The 24943-nt window shown below is 34.9% G+C and overlaps 1 protein-coding gene across 4 annotated transcripts in view; it reads right to left on the bottom strand.

The window, feature by feature from the left end:
- Positions 1-24943, bottom strand: part of LOC143240908 (one cut domain family member 2-like) — a 233387-nt gene that overhangs the window by 50176 nt on the left and 158268 nt on the right. The window lies entirely within an intron of this gene.

Consider the following 24943-nt stretch of genomic DNA (forward strand, 5'->3'; position numbering starts at 1 on the left):
CTAAAGTCGTAGAAGATTCTCGTATATAAGATTCATTAATATACTAATGTGTGTATGTAAATACTTGTGATCACCAATATTGTTGTTTTAGCTGAAATTTATAGAACATCGCCTAACGCTTAAAAAAGATAACGAACATAACGCGTCAAGAGATAGTATATATATATATTATTGGTTTGCTACATTTAGTATAGTATAAAGCTCGTAAGCTATAACTGCGATTAACGCTTTAAATCGCGAACTTCAGATATTGACAAGGAACGTTTATACACTTCGAACATTACAAACCGTTTAATTCAGCGGATGAACATTGGACGTTAATACTTTTACCAAAACATTTCATAACTTCAGTGGTGAAAAACTTGACTTATAATCGCTGTGTGATCAACCAAGAGCTAGCTAGTTCCCCTTTAAGAGATGTACCGATGTCAACTCAGAATTTATTTGTTCATCGTGAACCCTTGATAAGATATCAAGGAAGTTCCAGATCAAATAGGAGACTCAATAATGTTTGTAAATTTGGGACATTTTTGTACGTAGATCATTATTTGTAATGACCATTATTATAAATTGTATTACTGTTTGTATATTAAAACATATTTGTAATAAGAAAGAAAACTTTGTGTGTCATTCTTGTTGGCAAATATCATAAAGTTGATACATTCGATATTTAATTAACGTCTCAAATCTAAATTACAATTTCACTCAGTTTTACGCTATATTGGAAATCGTAATACGTAACACAGGATTAGAGTAAAATAATCCTTAAAATCTTTCTTTTGTTCTTTTCGTTAGCAATATTTTTCTATCCTAGTAACACAAAGGGTGGGGCGCACGTATACCTAATTATGCTTAATTATTCATCTGAATCTCTACTAATCTACCCTTAAACTGAAATTCTATTGGGCAGAATTAGATTAAATTAGTCTATGAGACCTTTTCGTGGTCAATTTTGAGTTCCGGCCCAGCAATGGCCAGGTGGTTAAGACACTCGATTCGTAATCCAAAGGTCGCGGGCTCGCATCCCTGTCACACCAAACATGCTGGCTCTTTTAGGCATGGGGGCGTTATAATGTGACGGTCAATCCCAGTATTCCTTGGTTGGCGGTGAGTGGTGATGACTAGCTGGCATGGCCAGGTGGGTTAAGGTGTTTGACTCATAATCTGAGGGTCGCGAGTTCGAATCCCCGTCGCACCAAACATGCTCGCCTTTTCAGCCATGGAGGCATTATAATGTGACGGTCCATCACACTATTCGTTTGTAAAAGAGTAGCCCAAGAGTTGACGGTGGGTTGCGATGACTAGCTGCCTTTCCTCTAGTCTTACACCGCTAAATTAGGGACGGCTAGCGCAGAAAGATTTCGTGTAGTTTTGCGTGAAATTCAAAATAAACCAAATATTCTGAGTTCAAAACTGTAATTAGATATGAAATAAAAGTTTGTACTCAAAAGATAAAATTAAAACAAAGCACACTCGGAGCCATTCTATGAGCAGCTATGCTGCGGCTAAAAACTAATGTCGTTATGAGATACGCTCAACAGGTAAATTTATTATGGAACTTTTGATACACGCGATGTTAAAACAATTTGATGATAAACACTCTCTGTATTACATAGTTCCATGTCACATGTTCTAGTTATATAAAAATATTCATGTAATGTTTGGCTGCTGAAAGGTTTAGTTCTGCTACTATGAAACTTCGTTATACATACTACTAGCGTAGTCCGTAATTCTTCGTGTTTTGAATTCAGTATTTTAATTTTTTAAAAAGGCTCAGTTCATATTCACTAATGATACGTCACACTAGTCAACCTTCGTAACGTGCAATAGTATTATAATTCATGTTCCTTAGCCTTTTGGATTATCTTTGTATCGCTGAACATTTTACGGGGTGAATCTGCTATCAGATACTTCTGTATGATTAGCTCATTATACGTAAGTGAAGATTAATTCAGCGTTTACCAGATATTTTGGCTGTTCATAAGCACAAGTGAATGTACTTATTGCTTCATTTCATAATGGGACAGGAATAATAATGTTTACATACTGAGTGTTTTTATGTGCCCTACATTTATAGCTTAAATATGTTTATAAGAACATTTACGCTCATTCATCATGTATAATACATATTTTGGAGGTGCCAATGCGCGTATCAAGCATTATGCAGTTAACCATGCCTTTTCGAAAGCTAAAAATATGCAATAATCATAAAAGACAAGAAAAACGAACAGAGAGATTTTGATTTCTATACATAGATTATCACTATACTTAACTGGGCTGAGATTACCTAACAACTATATAAGATATTACTACAACTAGTTGGACTAAAACTATCTAATCATTATATAATATTGTCACTGTACCTAGTCGAACTGAAATTATAATAATTATATAATATTGTTACTAAACCTAGCTGGACTGAAACTGTCTAATAACTATATAACATGTTACTACACCTAGTTGGACTGGAACTATCTAATAATTATGTAAGATGTTACTACACCTAGTTGGACTGGAACTATCTAATAATTATGTAAGATGTCACTACACCTGGCTGGACTGGAACTGTTAATTATGTAGGATTGTAATTGCACCTATCAGCGTTATAAGTTTTAGCTCGAACATCAAAGTAAGTATAATAAAGGTCCGCAGGAAAAAATACATGATGTAAAATGAAATTTTCGAGTAAGAAAAAAATCAACCATTTTACATTTCTTCTGTTTGTGATCAATAAAACAAAAGTTACTTTCGTTATTCATTAATCGGAAAGAAGAAATGGATTTATTTAGTTATTGCAAACAATGGTGTATACTGCAACGTAACTGGCAAGCACTAAAATATATTAAATTTTGTAAGGTTAACTTTAAATTTGTATGGATGTATGCTACAGATATGCAGATGCAGTTCTGGAGATAATAAATAGTTCTATTTCGCCTTATTCAATATCACACACAAAAACATGTATTTTACTAATGCTAACATAGTTTTCTTTCTACCGACTCATCAAAATACCTTCTTTATCTTTCATTGATTGTTAATGATACTTCTTCGTACAGAAACATTAATACTTTATAACCACACGATAATTCTAACTTGGTTTTAATATAAAATATAATAACATTGTTTTAGCAAGGAACATGGAATTTCGGAGAATGAAATAGCATTTTGTTTGACAGCAAGATGTGTTTATAAAGAATGATAAAACTTTGATAAACAGATAAAAGACAAAGAATTAAATTATTACTCAGGAAAACGTATTTATAAACTGAAAAAAGATGTTTTAACATATGTGTATATTAGTTTTTTTATGCACTACGTATAAATTTGCAAACAAAAACATTTTATTGAGGGGAGCGCAGGAAAATAGTCGAAACTGAACATAATTATGTTCATATTTATTATGTGAAGAGTTCATAATTACAAAAAAATTGATCGTAATTATAATCAAAAGTATTTCTTCAAGTATATTTTTGGGAAATCACTGTTTGTCATTGAAACTTCACATAATATTGCACACAAAATTACAGTTTCTATAAGTTTCCAACATACAAGACTTTAAGTTCTGCATAACAAGAATGTATTTTGTTTTTATCAAATAAATTTGCGACGAAAATATAAGACAGAGAATTATATTTCCTTCTTTAAGACATTTCCTAAATCTTCTCGAACATAAAAGATTCATACGGCTAGATATGAATCCTACGAAGATTAACCTAGATACTTCATTTTGTCAGTATTTCATCTTTTATTTTGTTGATTTATCTAGAGAAGTCCTAGAAAGTATATTTCAATATTGCTAGTGGTCTAGATCCAGTCGAAAATGATTTCGATGATTGGATAACACATCAAACGTTCACCTGGAAACGACTTTATTACAAAAGTGACACAGATTTTATTGACTTTAATTGTAGTAAATGTAGAGGATTTTTTATTTAATCTTTACTTTTCTTATTGTGTTTTATATTTTAGTATTATTCCAGTTTGTCGTATGGTCTTTTTTTCTCTTGGGTTAACATGCAAACATTATCGTATGTTAAGAACTCCGTTCAATATGTAGAAATTAAAGAAAAACGAATATAACTTCGGAAACGCAATTATCAGCTTTGACATACTCAATTTTTCGCAAACGTACCAGCTGCTAATGCTACAAATACTCTGTTAACAGATTGAAAGCGATAAAAGTGATGAGGAGCTGACCCAACTCACAATTTCCACAATAACATAACTCACAATCTCCTGTGTCAGCATAACTTGCTAACATCAACAAAAAAAGCCTAACTGTGGGCTCACCCTCATCATAGTAACATCTACATGGAAAATTCCGAAATTAACACTTTCAAGAAAGCCACTATTAGTTTGGAAGTTTGATTCACATATGTTGATATCGTCTTGACGTGGATAAACACTTTAGCCATGATTCAAAAATTCATGAATCACCTAAACACATAACATCCCTCGACACAGCTCACAATACGAATAGAATAATATAGCTAACATTCCTTGACGTGATGAGTTAATAAGACATAAATCGCAGGAAACCCACGGGTTCTGGTAAGTTCCTCGACTATAAACCAACCTACCGAACAATGTAAAAACAGGAGCCCTATACTGAATAACTTCTAAAATAATCGTGATGTGTAACATCGAAGAAGCTAAGAAGAATGATGAACAACGTCATTAAATGTTTACATAACAATGAATACATGTAACATTTGAAGAAGAAAATAAAACAAAACTGAGAATAAACAGGTACAAAATTACAGATATTTCCCTGTATCAGAGGTTTTTTATGAAAATATACAAGTTATATGTAAACAATATAAACTCAGAAAGTTTAAGCAGTCACAATATAATATAATACACATCAAACCACACAAAAAGCCAATGGAGAAGAAATTCATAATTTACAAAATCTCCTTCAAATGTGTATTCTAATATAAAAACAAAAAATAAAGACACAAATAAGTTAGAATTCAGGTGACATCCATCTGTTTACTAAATCCTATCATGTCAGAGAAGGTCACACGATGAACTGGAATAACATTAAAATAATATGATATTAACCACATATAAAAACAACAAAGATAAAAGAGGCAGTTCCACTAAGCTTTGATAAAAGAGTAACTCAAGGGTTGGCGGTGGTGACTAGTTGCCTTCCCTCTACTCTTACCCTGCTAAATTACGTAAAATTTCAAAACAAAGAAAGAAACAATAGAGGCCATCTAACTATCGACTCATTTAGTCAGTCTAGCAGAGAAGTCAGCAAAGTCAGCAAAGTAGATACCCCTGTTGAAAACATTCAAATAGTTAGCTGGATAAAGTTTTAATGAAGTAGACATCAGATTAGTGGATAACACACCAATAAGCGAGCCAAAACAGACACACCACTACTGCTAACACAAAAATAGGACTTGCTTGTAGATGGCAGCCGAAACGTAGCATAACAATCAGTTACTAATTCGTGATTAGGCCTAAGAAACCGTATAGATTTTAATTATAACAAAGACATATAAGACGATGTTTTTTTTTTACTAAAATTAAAATAAAAGGTTTTAATAAACACAAGGTAAATATATCCATTTTTGGAATTTTTGTGTGTGAAAAATTGAAAGTAAGAAAATTATAGTCTATAAGTGTTATGGTTTAAAAGTAATTGAAAGAAAATACAAATTAACTGTTATTTTCTGCTCAAATAATTTCATTAAGTTGATTTTATATAAATCAGAGATATTGGATTTCATGGCGGTGGATGGTGATGACTAGCTGCCTTCCCTCTAGTCTTACACTGCTAAATTAGGGAATGCTATCGCAGATAGCCCTTGAGTAACTTTGCGCGAAATTCAAAACAAACCAAACTATAGGAGTATATGATGAAATATGTGAGTAATGTTAAAATAAACTTTCTATCCTAAACCTAGGAGGGACGAATACATTCAGTGAGGAATAGTTAAGAGAGGGAAAAATTCCAGATGCTGTACAGAATTATTATATTTCTTTTCTCTTTCATTTTATCAATTTACTCTGTTGCTGTAATGCTTTGTAAGTTTAGTGCACGATATTGTAATAACTTTAACAATTTTATCAGTTAGGTCTTCATACAACTATTTGATATATATTACACTAATCATAAATGCATAAAAATAACTCTAAGGTAAATTAAAATCAGCACACAAATATAGGATGACACAAGGGGTTGTCAGTTCCACGTTCAAAACTTAAGCACACATATATAGCACACGCAAACATTGGCCTGTCTTAGTGTCTCTCATTTCTTGTAATAGCTCATACAAAATTAATGTGTAGCGGATAAGCGAGGGGATTACCTCTGTGTTATCTACTACACGATGAATAATTGAGAACTATTGACAGATAGGGCTAGTTCAGTTGTGAGAACTTCTACTCTGTGGGAAATTAGCGGTCAAAACACGTCAATTTCACGCCGCTGTACTGGACTATTAGGCGTTGTATATAGCAACCAAGAGCAGACGCGTTGTCACTACATAACGCAATTGATCTTTGTACAAGATATTTATATGTTTATAGTTATATTACGAAATGTTCTTGGCAATATTGTACGACATGCCTGAGTTTGTGTTACTATTGTTTCACCCTTGTTTTTTTGTTTTTTAAGATAATCACTCACAGCAGGATAAATAACTTACCGTCGAAGTTAGAAGCATCTGACGCACGAGACCTACACCACCTGTTACATATGAACAACAGTCAACTGCTTCAATAGGTCTAATCTGTTACTCGGAAGTTCATTTTCGTTGTCACTAAGTTTTCTTAAATTATTATATCGATGCATACACGTCTATTCATCTATGTTAAACTAAACTGCAAACCAAATTGAGGACATAACGTTTCACTATCAGAAATGTAATACAAAATTACGTCAGCTATTGTTAGCCATAACTACCGAGGTCAAATGTAATCGATACGCCTCAGAAATCTTTAAGTTAACGTTTTGGAAATGCCATATGAGGACAGGAAAAAGTAAAATAATTCACATTTATTTTAACTTCGTTATGATCACCCTACTGCTTAAGTTATTACTACAGTCTTTTGAGGATAGAACAGTAGTTTGAAAAGGTTTAAAGTGATAAAGCGCCCTCTTTCTGATTGCAAAACGTTTGTCTTACGTAACTGAGACAACGAAAATCAGTCGTTATTTAAATATTCGTGGCGATTTGATCTACGTGTGATAAGGAATGAATGTGTTTGTAACATATTTATAACAGAGCATTTTAGAAACAAAATACTGCATAATATAAATCAATGAAGTAGCAAAGAAGTTTACATAAACTACGGACTGTCAGAAAAAGCAATAGTTTTAATTGACGAAACTAGGTCAGATAATTATATTTACGGTAGGGACTGTAGAGTATCATATGTTATAATTCACACTATGTAGTTTCTGCTCTAGTGTTTGTTTTCTATATGTGCTACTTTCTCGGGTTTTTTTGCTTGGACATTTGATTGAAATTTTAAATCATCTAGTGTTTAGATGCTTTTTATTCTGCGCGGTTTTTTCTTCGTGTAATTTAAATAGCGCACAAGTTGTTGTTGTTTGAATTAAGCACAAAGCTACTCAATGGGCTATCTGTGCTCTGCCCACCACGGGTATCAAAAACCCGGTTTTTAGCGTTGTAAGTCCGCAGACATACCGCTGAGCCACTGGGGGGCAAATAGCGCACAACAAATACACGGCTTGTATAAATGGTATGACGAAGATAAATATTACAAAGTATAAATTAAATGTTGGTAGACAATCGTGGGTATTTCATTACTCATAAATAGCTTGTACAAATGAAGTGACAATTCCAAAAATGATATTTCTGTGCTGGTAGTTTTAAAAGGTTAATACACAAGCGTGAGTCATGTCAGTATTCATTGTCAGCGTGTAGAAATGACAATGACAAAAGCGACATTGTTGTTCTCATAATGTCTTCTAGTACAGAAGGAAGGTTTAGTAGACAAGTCTGTACACACGATACCACCCTGTAGAAAATGTTATTTATATTGCGGTGTTTATACAAATATAGAACTTCAGTGTTATTTCGTGTTTATTAACTGCTGACCTATGATCTTCATTCTATGCCATAATATGGGAGTAACATTAAACTAAACTTTCTATCGTAAACCTAAGAACGACGCATACATTTAGTTAGGAATATTTAAGAAAGGGGGTGTCTGCGTTATGTCTGCGGACTTACAACGCTAGAAATCGGGTTTCGATACCCATGGTGGTTACAGCATAGACAGCCCACTGTTAATTTTGTGCTTAATTACAAAGAAAGAAAGAAATGAAAAAAACAGCGTCATTTTCGACAGTGCCATTAATTTGTAAAAACTGACCATGGAAATGTTCTGTCTCACGCTTGTTTAACCATTTCATTCCATGTTCACGGACATGACAAAGTGAAAAAAAAATGAAACGCATAATTTTAAATTAAAGCACTATAAAAATGCGCGCCGTAAAAACATTCTAATCCCGTCTAAACAGCTTGAAGAAAGTGTAATAATTTAATAAACAAATAAGATCCACTTAAATTGCCATAATTTAAAGTAATACAAGGCAGTTGTCAGATCTTGTCAGCATCTATAAAATTTAGACACTCTGAACCAAGTTTTCACTTATAAATCAAACATCCAGGAAACCCAAAATAGCATTGCATATATAGAACAAAAAATTAAACAATGAGATATCAGAGCTGTGCCTATCACGGATGTCAAAATCTGATTTTCAGCATATATGCATTGAAACATACCGTTGAGCCACTAGGGGGTGAAGAGAGAAGTCAATCTCCCTATAGTTTAGTTTGTTTGCTTCTAATTAAGCTATCTGTAGTCTGCCCACAATGGATATCAAAACCTGGTTTTAAGCTTTTTAAATACGCAGACTGCAACTGTATCACTGGGAGGCCTTGCAATACGACACCTAAAATAAACAATTCAGATTCCAAGTAAATTATTTCTATATTAAATAAGTTCTAATAAATATTTAAAATAAAGGAAACGCGTCTTTGATTTTTGAAGCAACAGTATTTCTTGTATAACCATGTATGGCCCGGCATGGCCAAGCGTGTTAAGGCGTGCGACTCATAATCTGAGGGTCGCGGGTTCGCATCCCCGTCGCGCCAAACATGCTCGCCCTTTCAGCCGTGGGGTCGTTATAATGTGACGGTCAATCCCACTATTCGTTGGTAAAAGAGTACCCCAAGAGTTGGCGGTGGGTGGTGATGAATAGCTACCTTCCCTCTAGTCTTACACTGCTAAATTAGGGACGGCTAGCACAGATAGCCCTCGAGTAGCTTTGTGCGAAATTCAAAAAACAAAACAAAAACAAACAAAAGTATAACCATGTAGATGTAACTGGAATTTAAAAATATCAAAATTTGAAATGTGTTTACAAGTCACATATGAAAACTCTATTAGAAATCTTAATTTTGTTAGTAAAACATCAGTACAATTGATTCCAACTTGGCCTGGTGGTTAGGGCGCTCAGATTATCATAAACTAGTCGCAGAATCAAAACATGCCCTCAAAGATAGGGGCGATATAATGTGACGATGCATCTCACCATTCTTTGATAAAAGAGTACCCAAGAGCTGGCGTTATTGCCTACATGTTATTCTTCTCGTCTGTCTATTCATAATTAGGAACACTTAACTCAGATAGTCTTCCAAATGCTTTCCGCGAAATTTGACAAGTAGACTAAATTATCTCAAAACATCACAATAAGAAAACCTTTCTGATTGTGTAAAAATAAAGAATCGAGATGCTTTTATACCTCCAAACTCCACATCTTGGGTCAGTCAAAACGAATAGTGGGATTTGATCGTCACTCTTATAACGCATTGTAGATCCCAAAGTGTGAAGCGTGACTTTTTTCTTATGGGAGCAGGATGCAAACAACGAAACCATGGATTCATCATCCAGTACATTAACCACTGGCCTGTACCTGGTTCATATTTAATAAATGTATTTGCAAAATAAAATCAAGGCCTATTAAATATTATGCAATAATATCTTTATATGATACATAGGACCGTTGTATTGTTAGGGAGCAATGTCAAATTGTTAGAGGTGTCAAATGTGGTTTAGTTTATTTTGAAATAGCTACACGTGGGCTATGTGTGCTGGCCGTCTCTAATTTAGCAGCGAAAAGCTAGAAGGATGGCAGCTAGTCAACACCACCCATCGCCAACTCTTGGGCTATTCTTTTACTAAGAAATAGTGGATTGACCTTCACATTATAAGGCCCTCACGACTGAAAAAATGAGCACGTTTGATAGGACTGGGATTCGAACTCTTAACCCTCAGATTACGAGTTAAGTCCCCTGACCACCTAGCTATGGGAAGGTATGTGTTTCACCTGAGTAAAGAAAACTAATTTATAACGGTTATAACTACAGTACGGGTTGATTTATTGAGTTTAATATGACCATTGTGTTCATAGTTTGTGGATAAAAACACGATTAACTTAAATGACTTTAGTTTCCTTTTAGGTTTGTTTCTATGTGTTAAGAGATAATTAAAAGCGTATTAATTATATATTTGATTACCGATGCAATGTTGTCAATAAATATAGCAAAATATAAGACTTGAACAAGTGCTTACAAGTGAAACAGTGGTAATATCATGGGTTTATTATCGCTAAAATTCGAATTTCGATTCCTCGCGGGGGAAATATGAGACAGTCCAATCTGTATACGTGTTACAACAGAAGGTTGGGCTACTCTTAAATGTTAGGACTTTTAATACACAGTAATGATTGTATCTGTTATAGAAATATTCTTCCTTAGTGTAAAAAATTATATTTTATAATAAAATAATAATTATCCCTTTATTTAAGTTGTTAATGTTGAAAAACCAGATCCTCACACTTTTTGGTCTACTGATTTTTTTCATTAATTTCTATCTTTATTTTTCTTTCCGACTGTCAGTACCTATATTAATTTTTTAGTTTGTTTAATATTTATCTTTTAGAAAGAGAGAAAGATTAGGCTTTCACAAGAAAAACTGAAACATAGACAGAAAGAGAGATAAACAGAAAAATTTCTCTATTAGCTCATCAAAGCTTGTGCGATATACCAGTTGTAAACCTAGGAACCCGTCCATTGTGTTTACTTCCACTTTGAAGAAACGATTTTAGGCAATTTAACTTTAAACAAAACGATTTTAACTGTTGCTCAGGTAACCAAATATATCTTCATCTAATGAGTTACACGCATGACTGGAAAAAAAGGATTCTCTACTTTGTTATTAGAAGTGGCGGTTTTCAGTAACTTTACTTTCGAAAACGTTTAAGGATTACACAGGTAGCCAATTTCCTAGTCACCTGATGTGATTAGCAATACTCACGAACTGATCAGGATCATAGCCAGAACTTTGGTTCGGGGCAGAATGGTAAACCTAAAAAAAATACTATCTTTTCAATAAATGCCGCCACTCCATTCGTTCCTTTTGGTTTATATTTAATATCTTGGATATTTTCCTTTTCGCAAATGATTAACTCTTTTACTTCTTTCTTTTCCCTTTCTATCCTTTTGTTTTGTTTTTGTTGTTGTTGCCGTAAGAGAGGGAATCTTGAGTCGCGCAAGAGATATACGAGATCCTTTCTGGTGCTGTTTATTGCCTAGTGTGATAAATTTTATTAAGTTAAAACATTTAAACTCGGCACTTTAAAACAGTTGCAATAAACAGATTCCAATAGTTTTATTAGCTAGATATCATAGCTTGAGAATGTATCGCCAAGTTTTCTTTGAAGATAATAAACTGAGGTACTTTAATTTGTTGAAACACTGTATTGTCAGAAGAGGGTTGAAGTTCAGTCATGACTGAATTTTGGATTCAATAAAGGAAGTAACAAATATATTAAAATAAATATTCGTCACCCGTAGGCTCCTATAGTTAAATAATGTGTGTGTATGAGATTGCGCATTGTACTTGTAGAGTTAAATAAGAATAGTTTATAATTCTTATAATGTATCCACGCCGCAAAAGTACGATTTGGCAGAAACTGACTGTGAAATTTAAACACTTGGGTTCACAAATCGACACACTAATCACGAAGCCAAACCCGACCAATAAATACGTTAGTGCATCTAATATAATAGCAATTGACAACACTATTTAATATCCCATAAAAAACTGAATAACTTTATGTTTATGTGAAATAAATTAGTTTCTTTTGAATTTCGCGCAAAGCTACATGAGGGCTGTCCGCGTTAACCGTCCCTAATTTAGCAGTGTGAGACTAGAGGTAAGGCAACTAGTTATCACTAGCTACCGCCACCTTTTCGGTTACTCTTTTACTAACGAATAGTGGGATTGACCGTAACATTATAACGCCTCGAAGGCTGAGAGGGTGAACATGTGTGGTGTGGCAAGGATTCGAACCTGCGATCCTCAGATTACGAGTTGAGTGCCTTAACCACCTGGCCATGCCGGGCTCGAAATAGATAAGAACTATATACATATATATGTTGCTTTGTCAAAGTAAAAACCTATATAATAGTAAACCACGTTTCTTAACTACTTTGCACCGCTATAAATCAATGTGTTAAAAAGCATATCTTTCTTGTACGAACTGTATAATTGCCTTTAACGCTCTGTTAACTCTAACTTACCACCGCTTACATTTGTTAACATACATCTCGTCTTCCTTTTACTCTGAAAGCAGCGGGTAGCTATACGAAATATTAAGCATCTGTTTTCACAGACTAAGTTTCTCAACCACCCGCTTCGGCCAATAATTTTCCTGTCTTTCCTCTTTCCTTCACATCTCCCCATTCCCGGGGTCTTTAATTTTGACGTGACTGTATAATGTTGTATTTGCATGTTAACCAAACAAAAGAGTAGCATTTCAAAGGAGTTGATATATGGTAACTCCACAAATACAGCGTCCAGTACTTATATATATGTATATATATATACGCGGGCAACAAACAATATATGGAATGCTTGCTTGCTTATGCACTTTCTCTTGTGGCTTCTCAGTCGTTTTATTGGGTGTTCTTCAACATGTATATTTTCGGTGCATAAAAATATACCTAATATTTCTGGAAAGTTGTTGTTATAGAATTTAAAAGTACTGGGTGCGTGGCTCAATGTACATGAAGTCTTCATCTAAACTTTTACATAAGGCATATCAGAATCCATACTTAGTATCTTTCAAAGTGACTTAGGAGTTCAATTTATGAAAACCATAAGTGGTAAAACTTTTTATGTGCCCCCAGTTAGATCTTGTGTGTTTTTATTAACGTTTCAAAACATTTAATACTCTATTACATATGCTAACAGCTGATAAGTTTACATGGATCTAACAGGCAGAATTTCAAATTTGGTTTATAATATCGTTGGTTTGGTTTGTTTTAAATTTCTCGCAAAGCTACTCGAGGGCTGGCGCAGATAGCTGTCCCAAATTTAGCAGTGTAAGACTAGAGAGAAAGCAGCTAGTCATCACCACCTACCGCCAACTCTGGGGCTACTCTTTTACCAAAGAATAATGGGATTGACCATCATATAATAACGACCCCACGGCTGAAAGGGCGAGCATATTTGGTGTGACGGAGATTCGAACCCGTGACTCTCAAATTACGAGTCGAATGCTTTAGCCACCTGGATAACATAGTTGATGTAGGACTTAGACAATCAAATAATCCATCACAAGCTGTTAGACTCTCTCTCTCTCTTAATTAAAGACGTTAGTGTACTAATATTACGCTATTTGAATACTGTCCAATTGAAGAATTTACGTGTAGAAAGGCTCAGCTCGATTCAAGCAACTTCACCCGTTTAACTCTATTCGCAATAGACGGCGCTGAGTCCATGGATTTCTTTGTTTCATGATTTCACGTAAAGTTACACGAGAGCTATTATATACACACAATTGTCTCTAACTGAGTTGATAAACATGAGGGAGGTGGCTAGACAACAGCATCAGCCGTTAACTTTTGGGCTGCTCTAGTCTCATCAACTAATGAGATTTGACTGTCACTCCTATAGCGTACCGACATCGCAGAAATGGGTTGTTTAAGCAACAGGTTGTGAACCATAAACCTTTGATTTATCTTACAAGGGAAACTGAATTTTCAGTTTTACTAACAAATTATAATTTGGTTATTTGATTTGATTGTTTGTTTGAAGTTAAGCACGAAGCTACACAATAGGCTATCTTTTCTCTGCTCACCACGGGTATCTAAACCCGGTTTCTAGCATTTTGAATCTGTGCCACTATGGTGCTTATTTAGAGTTGTGAAATTTCTAAAACCAAGATGCTCAAATGACAAAACACATTTTCAAAAGAGATGTCTTAAAAGATAAAATTAAAAGTTAAATAGCTAAAATAAAAATTAGTTGAAGTCTATGGTATAATGAACTGTTTAAACGGGAATACGCAAACAAACATGGGTTAGTGTATAAAAATATGCTGAACGACTTTTGAAAATGTATATCTGGTTGCCTGCATTTGCTGCCTGTTAACAGTTTTGGTGATAAGAAGCAACGTGAGAGTTACATAAAGCTCTTCACTGAAAACACACACCATAATTACGTTATGGTACGTTGTGCTAGTTGTTTAATCTTTAGGTTTAATAACACTTGCAAGCAGGTTAATAACTGCTGTTACCTAAAATATTTGAAAACGGCTGGTATGGGTAGAGAAAGTACTAGTTGAGGAGCGAACAACGTTGTTTGCTCCTCTATTAGTGCTTTCTCTACCCATACCAGCCGTTTTTAAATATATAATTTTCTCTACAAGTGGGTTTTCTCGTCATCACGGATTAATTGCTGTTACCTATTTACTCGTCAACTCTCTATCGATAGAAAATCACTGTCGAAATGATTTATTGACGTTTTACCAGTTACGTATTAGAAAAAGAAACGGATTTTGTGTTTTCTTTGTAAACTTTAGGGAGGTTTTGTGGTTGTGTTTGATTGAAGCTAAGCACAAAGCTAAGATTTCTAGCTTTGTAAGTCTGCAGACATAACCCGCTGTGCCAAAGGGAGGCGAGAAGTTTGAATGATGGGACCTGTTTTGACTGGAGCAGTTTTGAAAGATGCGACCTGTTTTCGCTAAACCGGTTTTGTATGATGCGACCTGTTTTTACTATAATGGTTTTGAATGATGAGATCTATTTTCACTAGAGCAGTTTTGAATAATGCGACCTGTTTTTATTATGGCGGTTTGGAACGATGTGACTCATTTTCTGAAGCTCTCTTTTCTAAATTAGGTTTGAATAGTTCTAGGTATCGGTAGTGTTTGTGCACATAGATTTAACTTTAATGTCTTTTATGTGGAGTTGATGACAACACATACAAACCAATGTTAAACAGTGAGTGAAAGACACACACGTGTAACAATTTGCATTTAGTAGTCTAGCCCGGCATGGCCAGGTGGGTTAAGGCGTTCGACTCATCATCTGAGAGTCACGGGTTCACATCCCCGTCGCGCCAAACATGCTTGCCCTTTCAACTGTGGGGGCGTTATAATGTAACGGTCAATCCCACTATTCGTTGGTAAAAGAGTAGTCCAAGAGTTGGCGGTGGGTGGTAATGACTAGCTGCCTTCCCTCTAGTCTTGCACTGCTAGATTATGGACGGCTAGCACAGATAGCCCTCCAGTAGTTTTGTGCGAAATTTAAAAAAAATTAGCCCAAGAGTTGGCGTTGGGTGGTGATGACTAGCTGCCTTTCCTCTAGTGTTACACTGCTAAATTAGGGACGGCTAGCGCAGATAGTCCTTGTGTAGCTGTGCGCGAAATTTAAAACAAAAAATTTAGTAATCTACATGTCATAAATAATTATTTCGGAAGTACTGAGGTTGATACTGCCGTGTTAATTGAGTCTCCAGGAAATTAACTATAGGCAGTCTAATTGTCATATTTGCACAATATTTCCATCACTAAAATTTTCATTATAATAAGGTTTTCGAAAGAGGGTGAAGCCTATGCTAAGGTTTTATGGATCGTCTACTGTACGTAAATTTTGACTTTAAAGACCACGTTCAAGTAAAACAAAGAACAACAAAAAAGTCCAATATAATTGCACAGGAGGTTGTGACGGGTATGTTTTCAAACAGTATTGCTGTGAGTTCAAATTTTTTGTCCAGCTATCTTTCTCAATAAACCTGTTATTAATTTTGAGGTGTGGGTGGAAACATGTGAGTCTTGTTAATTCATTTATTATCTTATTAGTGGTATCAAGACATATAGCCAACTTTATCGCAATGTCTTTTTCTTAGGTCGAAACGTTTGCTTTCAGAATCATAGCCTTCACCTTGCGAGTGAGGGCTTTGCTCGCTTTTAACTTGGTGCGTATTTTTATGCCTTTGCTAATATACACGCTCTATTATGCAAGTTTTTCTTCTTCCAAGAAGAACACTGAAGGCTTTCTACATTATTTAACAACCTTACTATGCAATTACCTTTCATCTAAAAGGGCTCTAACGTATTCCCCAGTCATGATTCTATCCTTATCATTTTCTTGTCTAATGATTTGGAATTAACCTTTAATGAAATGCATAAAAGAACACGTCACTTGTAGCGCCTTAACTTATATCTGCTGTGGCACGTCGCTGTATTTGTCTAAACAAATCGCCAATATAAAATGTTATTATCCTTCTTTCTATATATCACTAACAATATTTATAGTTTCATTGTTTTCTGTTCTCTCATATGATGTACTAAACAAAACTTTTGCAACATTGTTCACACGTTTTTTTAAGGGAAAACAATATTATTAGGTAACTTAAATAAGCAATAATAGTGCAAAATATCCTCTTACAGAATATTGTTATTTTCTTTAAGAGATCAATTTAATAATATTAAAACAAAATAAATAAACAAAGTAGTAACAACTTAAGTGTGTATAATTCAATGCGAATTGACACATTACAAGTTAAAAACTAGATTTGTCCTATAAAGAATGTAAGAGACACTCATTAGTAGGTGAGATAGAGTTCTGTATTTTTAGAGTTATGTGTACAACGTAGGATGAATAAAGACAAAGAAAGAACGTAGAGAGTTTTGATATGTACAACACTACAAAGAATTTGTTGCCCCGGACATGATGATCGCCGACCGGCTGTGGTACATCCTAAATGAAAATAGTGGAGGCGGATAGGAGAATGTTTGTCTATCAAGTGTTTCAGCGTCTCCTCACGTTATTCTACAAGGGTTTGGCATCGTGCGTCTTGACAGGAGATGTATCTCGGTTGGACACTGGCTCATTAAAGAATCGTTTATCAAAGACCAGCTCCAGTTGACAGCTGTAGCTGGATTACACATGTATGACACAGAGATGCTACGAAATTGTGTTGATTGGAGATGGAAGTTTCAAGAAAGCCACAGTACACAAATTATAAAACACATTTCCACTAGCCTTTTTTTGATTAAACGCCATCATTTCCTCAGGTAGACAAGGAGAAAGACAGGTGTGTGGGTGTGAGACAACTGTCAAATCACTTTCATTGTAAGCTCTATAATAAGTGTGTGAAGAGTATTTTCTGCAGTTAGACAATGAATTAAACACAGGGAATAGGAATAATTTCGAATTTATAATTGAATGAGCACTTAGGGTAAGGTTGTGATGGCGATCGGAGATCAAACTTTGTCGTGGTTATTAGCCTATAGGATCACCTAGTTCTAATTAAACTTGGATCGTTTTGACTACTTACCATGACAACGATGTAATTGAATGGTTTACTTTCAAGGGAGAGCAATAAGATGGATGTATTTTAATAAATGAGATTTTATATGGATTAAATTTGTATGGGGATTCTGTGTATTTAACGAGAGTAGATTTAACTTTTAATTTGAGTTACAACGAACCATTTTTGAAGCTATAAGTTACGAAAAGTACTCAGTTCCTCACGAAACACACTAACGGAGGAAACAAAACAAAAGAAGTAGAAAGGCTAAAAATAAGTTTGTCTTTTAAACTTGAATAATATACCTTATATAAGATCAAATTCTTTCATTTTCGACTGACATACTCACCAGGACTACGCAGTTTGCAATATGATAGCCCAACGGAAGGAAATCAGCGTATACTATTAGGAACGGATGTACCATCCTTTACCAGATAAGATATTATAAACTATTCCATGCGGCCGGCATGGCCAATCGTGTTAAGGCGTGCGACTCGTAATCTGAGGGTCGCGGGTTCGTATCCCCGTCGCACCAAACATGCGCGCCCTTTCAGCCGTGGGGGCGTTATAATGTGACGGTCAATCCCACTATTCGTTGGTAAAAGAGTAGTCCAAGAGTTGGCGGTGGGTGGTGATGACTAGCTACCTTCCCTCTAGTCTTACACTGCTAAATTAGGGATGGCTAGCACAGATAGCCCTCGAGTAGCTTTGTGTGAAATTAAAAAAATAACAATGACAAAAAAAATAACAATTTCATGTGACTTTTGAAAGTGGACAGATGACATCGTTAAGAGGTGGAGAGTTTTTAAATCGTTTAACTTAATTTATGAAACTTGAAGCTAATAAGATCTATATATTATATCTGTTATATAATGGTAAGATACAGACTCCGTAATTGTTTGGTAACAAAAAGAAAATGAAATTGCAAGTACGTTGTGTATCTAAAAGTGTTTTATTAGATTTTGTTAAACTATTAACGACTGTGGCTATTGTAAATATACTAATATTCACGAAAAATAAAATGCAGTATTTTTTACGACACATTTAATAATTTAATCAAACAAATTTCTTACTTAAAAGTTATTGAAATTAGTATATTACAAGTCACTACTTTTAATTGAACCGATGCCCTGTTTTCCTGTGGCGACAGTATCGTTGGTAATGCCGTAGGTTCTGAAACGTTACTGTTGACCACATTGTTGCGCTGCTGTGTTATAGGGATCATAACGCTGGTAACGTCATAGTGTCTGAGATACCCTGCTGCCAAAATCTTAAGGCCAATGAACATAAAGAAAAAATATGCATACTGCGTTGTTAGACTCAACCACTAATTTGATTAGAACTTCGAAAGAATGAAATAAGAAAAGGGAAAATAAAAATTTTTTTTTAGCATTTAATAGGGAAAATGTGAACACTATGAAATTAGCCTAAATACTAGCTGGTCTAAAGTTTAAGACCATACTGAAACGAAGCGTTAATCGGTAAACACGTAACAAAATTTAGTCATTTGTGTTCAAGTATTAGCGTTGTCAACATTTCTCACTGACATTTCAAGTGTTACATTGGGTAAAAACATGGCAAAGACTAAAAAGTGAACAGAGTTTGAACGTGGCAAAATTGTCGAGCTGCAAAAGCAAGGTCTCTCTTAACGTGCCATCGCTCGTGAGATTGGGCGTAGTAAAACTGCTGTTGCAAATTTCTTAAAAGACCCTGAGGGATACGGAACGAGAATTTCAAGTGTTCGGCCCAAGAAAATTTCGCTGGCGTTGAGCAGGAGGATTCGACGGGTTGTCCGGCAAGACACCAGCCGATAGTCGAACCAGATTAAGGCCTTTACGGATGCAGAATGCAGCTCAAGAGCAACAAGACAGTATTTACGAGAGAAAGGCTTTAAAAACCGTAAGCGACTTTAAAGACCACGCCTCCTTCCACACCACAAAACAGCTCGGTTATACTTTGCTGAGAAGCACCAATCATGGGATGTGGAAAAGTGGTCGAAGGTTTTGTTCTCTGATGAGAAAAAATTTAACCTGGATGGTCCAGATGGTTTCCAACGTTACTGACATGATAAGGATATCCCACCGGAGACATTTTCTACACGACGCAGTTGAGGAGGTTCCATCATGATCTCGGATGCTTTTTCCTTCTTTGGAACAACGAAGCTTCAGGTTATACATAGGCGTCAAACAGCAGCTGGCTACATTGGCATGTTGGAGAGAGCATTCTTATTGACTGAAGGCCCTTGCTTGTGTGGAAATGACTGTATCTTTCAGCAGGACAACGCTGCAATCCACAATGCCCGCAGGACGAAGGACGTTTTCATAGCGAATAACGTGATTCTTTTGGATCATCCAGCGTATTCGCCCGAACTGAACCCCATTGAAGATGTTTGGGGTGGATGGCATGGGAAGTCTGTAGAAATGGACGTCAATTTCAAACAGTGCATGATCTTCGTGAAGCCATCTTCACCACTTGGAATAACATTCCAGCCAGCCTTCTGCAAACGCTTATATCGAACATGCCAAAGCGAATGTTTGCAGTTATTCGCAACGACAGCTGTGCAACGCACTACTAAGAGCTCTTGCTCGGCATTTACTACCCTGTTTAGAACGTCTTTCTGGCATGGTCTTAAACTTTTGACCAGCTAGTATTTAGGCTAATTTTATGGTGTTCACATTTTCCCTATTAAATGCTAAAAAAGTTTTTTATTTTTATTTTCCATTTTCTTATTTTCATCTTTCGAAGCTCAACTCTATAAGTGGTTGAGACTAACAACGTAAAATGCATATTTTTTCCTTATGTTCATTGACCTTAAGATTTTGGCCAGCAGTGTATTAGTGTTGACTGTGTACTGTTGTCCTGTTCTGCTCTGGCAATAGTAGCTTGATAATACATTGTGTTGGTAATGTTATGTGTTCCTGTATGCTAGTTTCGACTACCTGTTTTCCTCAACTGTGATGACAAACCTATTGTTGGTAACGCAGCGTGTCCTGACATGTTAGTGTCAACGTATAATGCTATACTACTTCATTATAGTAAAATTTTTTGCTTGTTTTGAATTTCGCACTAATTTACACGAGGGTTATCTGCACTAGTCACCACTAATTTAGCAGTGTAAGACTAGAGGGCAGACAGTTGGTCATCATCACCTACCGCCAAGCATTGGGGTACTTTTTAACAACAAATAATGGGATTAACTGGCAAAGTATAATGCCCCTACGGATGAAAGGACGAGCATGTTTGGTGTGACGGAGATTTGAACCCGCGACCCTTTAATTAGAATTCAAGCCCCCTAACAATCTGACCATGCCGGGCCTATAATCGCATAAATGACCAAACTTGCCTATTACTTTGCATTAAAATTATAAAAACATATCTTATTATAGGATACAAATGCTATTCGTTTTTATTCTGTCCCAAGTTATATATAAAAATAATTCACAAATAATATCATTAAAAAGGTATGCTATCTCGGTAATTCAGTTGAAAATAAGTGGGGAAAATACTTGTGACAGTATATACTTATTTCAAGAGTGAAACTATTTCAAGATAGTGGATTATAATCAACATATCTCTTGATCATAAAATTCACTGGATGGTAAAATATACACTAGTTCATGGTTAAAAATTACATACAACAGACTAATAAATAGATCAATAAACTCACTAATGTACCAGGTTAAGATAAAAATTATACATCTAAACACTAAAGCAAAGATCTGGAACACTCACTAAGCGATCATTCACATACAGCAGGTTATACCGGTAATTATACATCTGAAGACCAATAAAAATCAGAGAAAAAACAAAACAGGTGATCTGAAAGCTGTCAGGTTAAAGTGTAAATACGACTGTGTAAAACAGAATCAAAGAACAAAGCTTTCATTGAACGGGAGATCTGCAAGGCTTAAGTCGACTTCATGTTTAATATGTAAAATATTTTCATGTTTCAGAATTTTGTTCTAGGAATTTGAAAAAAGAGAATCAAACTTATAAGTTTCTTGAAGTTCAAGTTACCTACAGGAATGAATTAAAACATATAAGAAAGCTTAACACTTAAAATAATTATTCAAGTTTATTCTTTTGGTGAAAGTATGCCTTCCAGAGCTTATGGTTCACGTCTCTTTATCACGAAACGTGTCCTACACTTTGAGTCCGTGGGTGAGTTATAAGAGTTATTGTCTAATTTCATTGTTCAATTAGAGCATCGCAAAACTTTTCAATGGGTGTTGTCGACTTGATCCCTTACTTGTAGTTTATTAGTTTCAAATTAGGGATTGTTCTGTTTTTATAGCATTTGTATAGCTTTGCGTAAGGATTACAAGCAAGCATAAAATATTTAACTAGACATCCGGACTTCCTCAGTTGCTGCACGTTCAGCACACGCTTTAATCTTTAGATGTGTTTAAACAACTGTAAACCTTTCAAAGTTTTCAACTATCCAGGTAAAAATGCACGGTTTTGATATATTGAAATTGTAGGTTCACGATTTAAGACATTTCATATAACGAAATAACAGGTGCACAATTTAAGGCATTTGATATGTTGAAATACTTAGGTGTACAATTTAAGGCATTTGATATGTTGAAGTAGTAGATGCACAGTTTAAGACATTTGATGTATTGAAATAGTAGGTACACAATTTAAGGCATTTGATATATTGAAATTGTAGGTACACAATTTAAGGCATTTGATATATTGAAATTGTAGGTACACAATTTAAGGCATTTGATATACTGAAATAGTAGGCGCATATTTAAGGCATTTGATGTATTGAAGTAGCAGGTGCACAATTTAAGGCATTTGATATACTGAAATAGTAGATGTACAATTTAAAACATTTGATATGTTGAAGTAGTAGATGCACAGTTTAAGACATTTGATATATTGAAATTGTAGGTACACAATTTAAGGCATTTGATATACTGAAATAGTAGGTACACAATTTAAGGCATTTGATATATTGAAATTGTAGGTACACAATTTAAGGCATTTGATATACTGAAATAGTAGGCGCATATTTAAGGCATTTGATGTATTGGAATAGCAGGTGCACGATTTAAGACATTTGATATATTGAAATAACAGGTGCACAATTTAAGGCATTTGATATGTTGAAATAGTTGGTGCACAACTTAAGGCATTTGATATACTGAAATAGTAGATGTACAATTTAAAACATTTAATATAGTGAGATAACAGATGTTCAATGGAGGGTATTTGATGCAATGTTGGAAATACATTGTTATTCACGTTTCTATGGAATTGAGTTAAATTTTACTTATATATTAACAGCACATGGTTTGTTTTCGTACTTGTTGGGCGCTGTTCTCATATTAGTTGCACAGTTATTATTTTATTTTATTGCATTCGAAGCAGTGTTTAATCAGTCAACAAGAGCTGTTTCCTAAATGTTTCACACTGTTGGTAAATTCACATTTCCTGTATGGGTAATAATACTTTGTTGTACGCTGTTTTTATAGAGACCATTAATCATAAATGTGATCGAAGCTTTTCTCCTAATTAACTACCGCAATTATCATAGTTACACGAAGTCGATTATTCAAGTGTGTTTGTTTGCGTTACTTCAATTTGTATGTATTAGCTGTTACAACAGCACCCAAATTAAATATCATGGTTCAGAGAAACAGAAAGCGCAATTACTCTCTTACAGACACCCTACATCTTCCCACTTTTGTTTTATTTAAGTACGTTTAAAGTGTGCTTGGTAACATAAGGGGGTTTTGGCATGGATATGAAAATTAATCGAAACGTAAAACAAATTTTTATTTTAGTGAAGTTTGCAGATGGAAATGGTACTAACAGGTGAAAGGGAATTACGACAACAAAAAACTATATAAATGAAAAGCTCCCATGTTGTTCCTAAGTAACTCGGTTCCGCCGCACGTGCTATCGGAAGATCCACCTCTTGCCACATCCTGGCACCTTTTTTTCTAGCACCGGTCACGGCTTGACTCCGTTATCGTGGGGCCGCCATTACTGTGATTCGTCCGTAACTCCTCCTTCACAAGTTAAATGTTAGTTTTGTAAGAGTAAACTCATTTTACTAAAGTGGTGCGTGTACAGCAGAAATACGCGTTCGTGCAAGTTTGGTGAAAATCGTATAAATACGTAGCATATTATTGGAGGATCTGGTATTTTTTGCTGCTTCGAACACGCAGATTGGCAATTCTAATATATTTATCTAAATGGAATAATACCTGACATTTATTCACAAGCTGATCAAAAAACAATGTGTTTATTTTGTTTCTACCGTAACGTATCTGGCGCGGTAACAGTAATCACCATATACTTTACAGTTACTGAATATTATATATATACATATGTAGATAGCTATGCAAACTATACCAGACTACTATCATGCCTCATTGCCAGTAGATTATTTGGGATGTGTATATTATTAGAAATATATAATTTTGAAAATATAAATATCCTTCCCGAGAGAATCAAAATACATTACATAGTTGAGAAATTATACTTGAAATGAAAGAAATAAAAAATTTAAGCATACAATACTATTTGCGAGAGAAAACAGCTACGCAACAATGTTTTCACGGGGCCTATACACTGTAGGGTGAAAACATCCCCTGTTTTATAACTAAAAACATATGTTTTTAATCTAGGGAAAAAGGGTATGAACGTCGAAAAATAATGGATGCAAGGGGTTTAAAATAGGAGATATAATAAACACGTAACAAGGACAAACAGAAGGTTTGTTTGAAGTTGAGCACTACGGCTGTCTGTGTTCTGCCCACCAGGGGTATCGAAACCCTGTTTCTAACGTTGTAATTCCGCAAACATACTGTTTGGTACTGGGAAAGGGGCAAACAGAAGGAAGGTAAGTGTGTAAAGAATCTGAGAAAAATAAGGAAGTTAAGAAAGTTTAAAAATAAAGACGTTAAGAAAGAAATCAAATAATTAAAGTGGCGAATAAGTAAGAAATAAAAATTACTATGACTTGAACAGTTATTATCACCTGGTCTATTTTATTAACAGTTTAATGTAGTTAAATGAATAATGGCCCAAGTCTTCCTGCACGTTTGTCATTCACACCAGCTTATTATAGATTACATTGGCCATGCAAAATGTATCAGTGTTTTTCAACTGAACCTGAACAACTGATAAAATTGTGCGGAAACCCATACTGTGTATATATATAACTGTAGCTAGCAACATTGTAAAGAGGTATACTAATTCACACACTGATATGTATATGTACAAACCCTAGGTCATATATCTGTAACAAGCAAAATGTTAAGGAGTTATA

This window comes from Tachypleus tridentatus, chromosome 2 (genome assembly GCF_004210375.1).
Source record: "Tachypleus tridentatus isolate NWPU-2018 chromosome 2, ASM421037v1, whole genome shotgun sequence".
In the NCBI taxonomy this organism is placed as follows: Eukaryota; Metazoa; Arthropoda; class Merostomata; order Xiphosura; family Limulidae; genus Tachypleus; species Tachypleus tridentatus.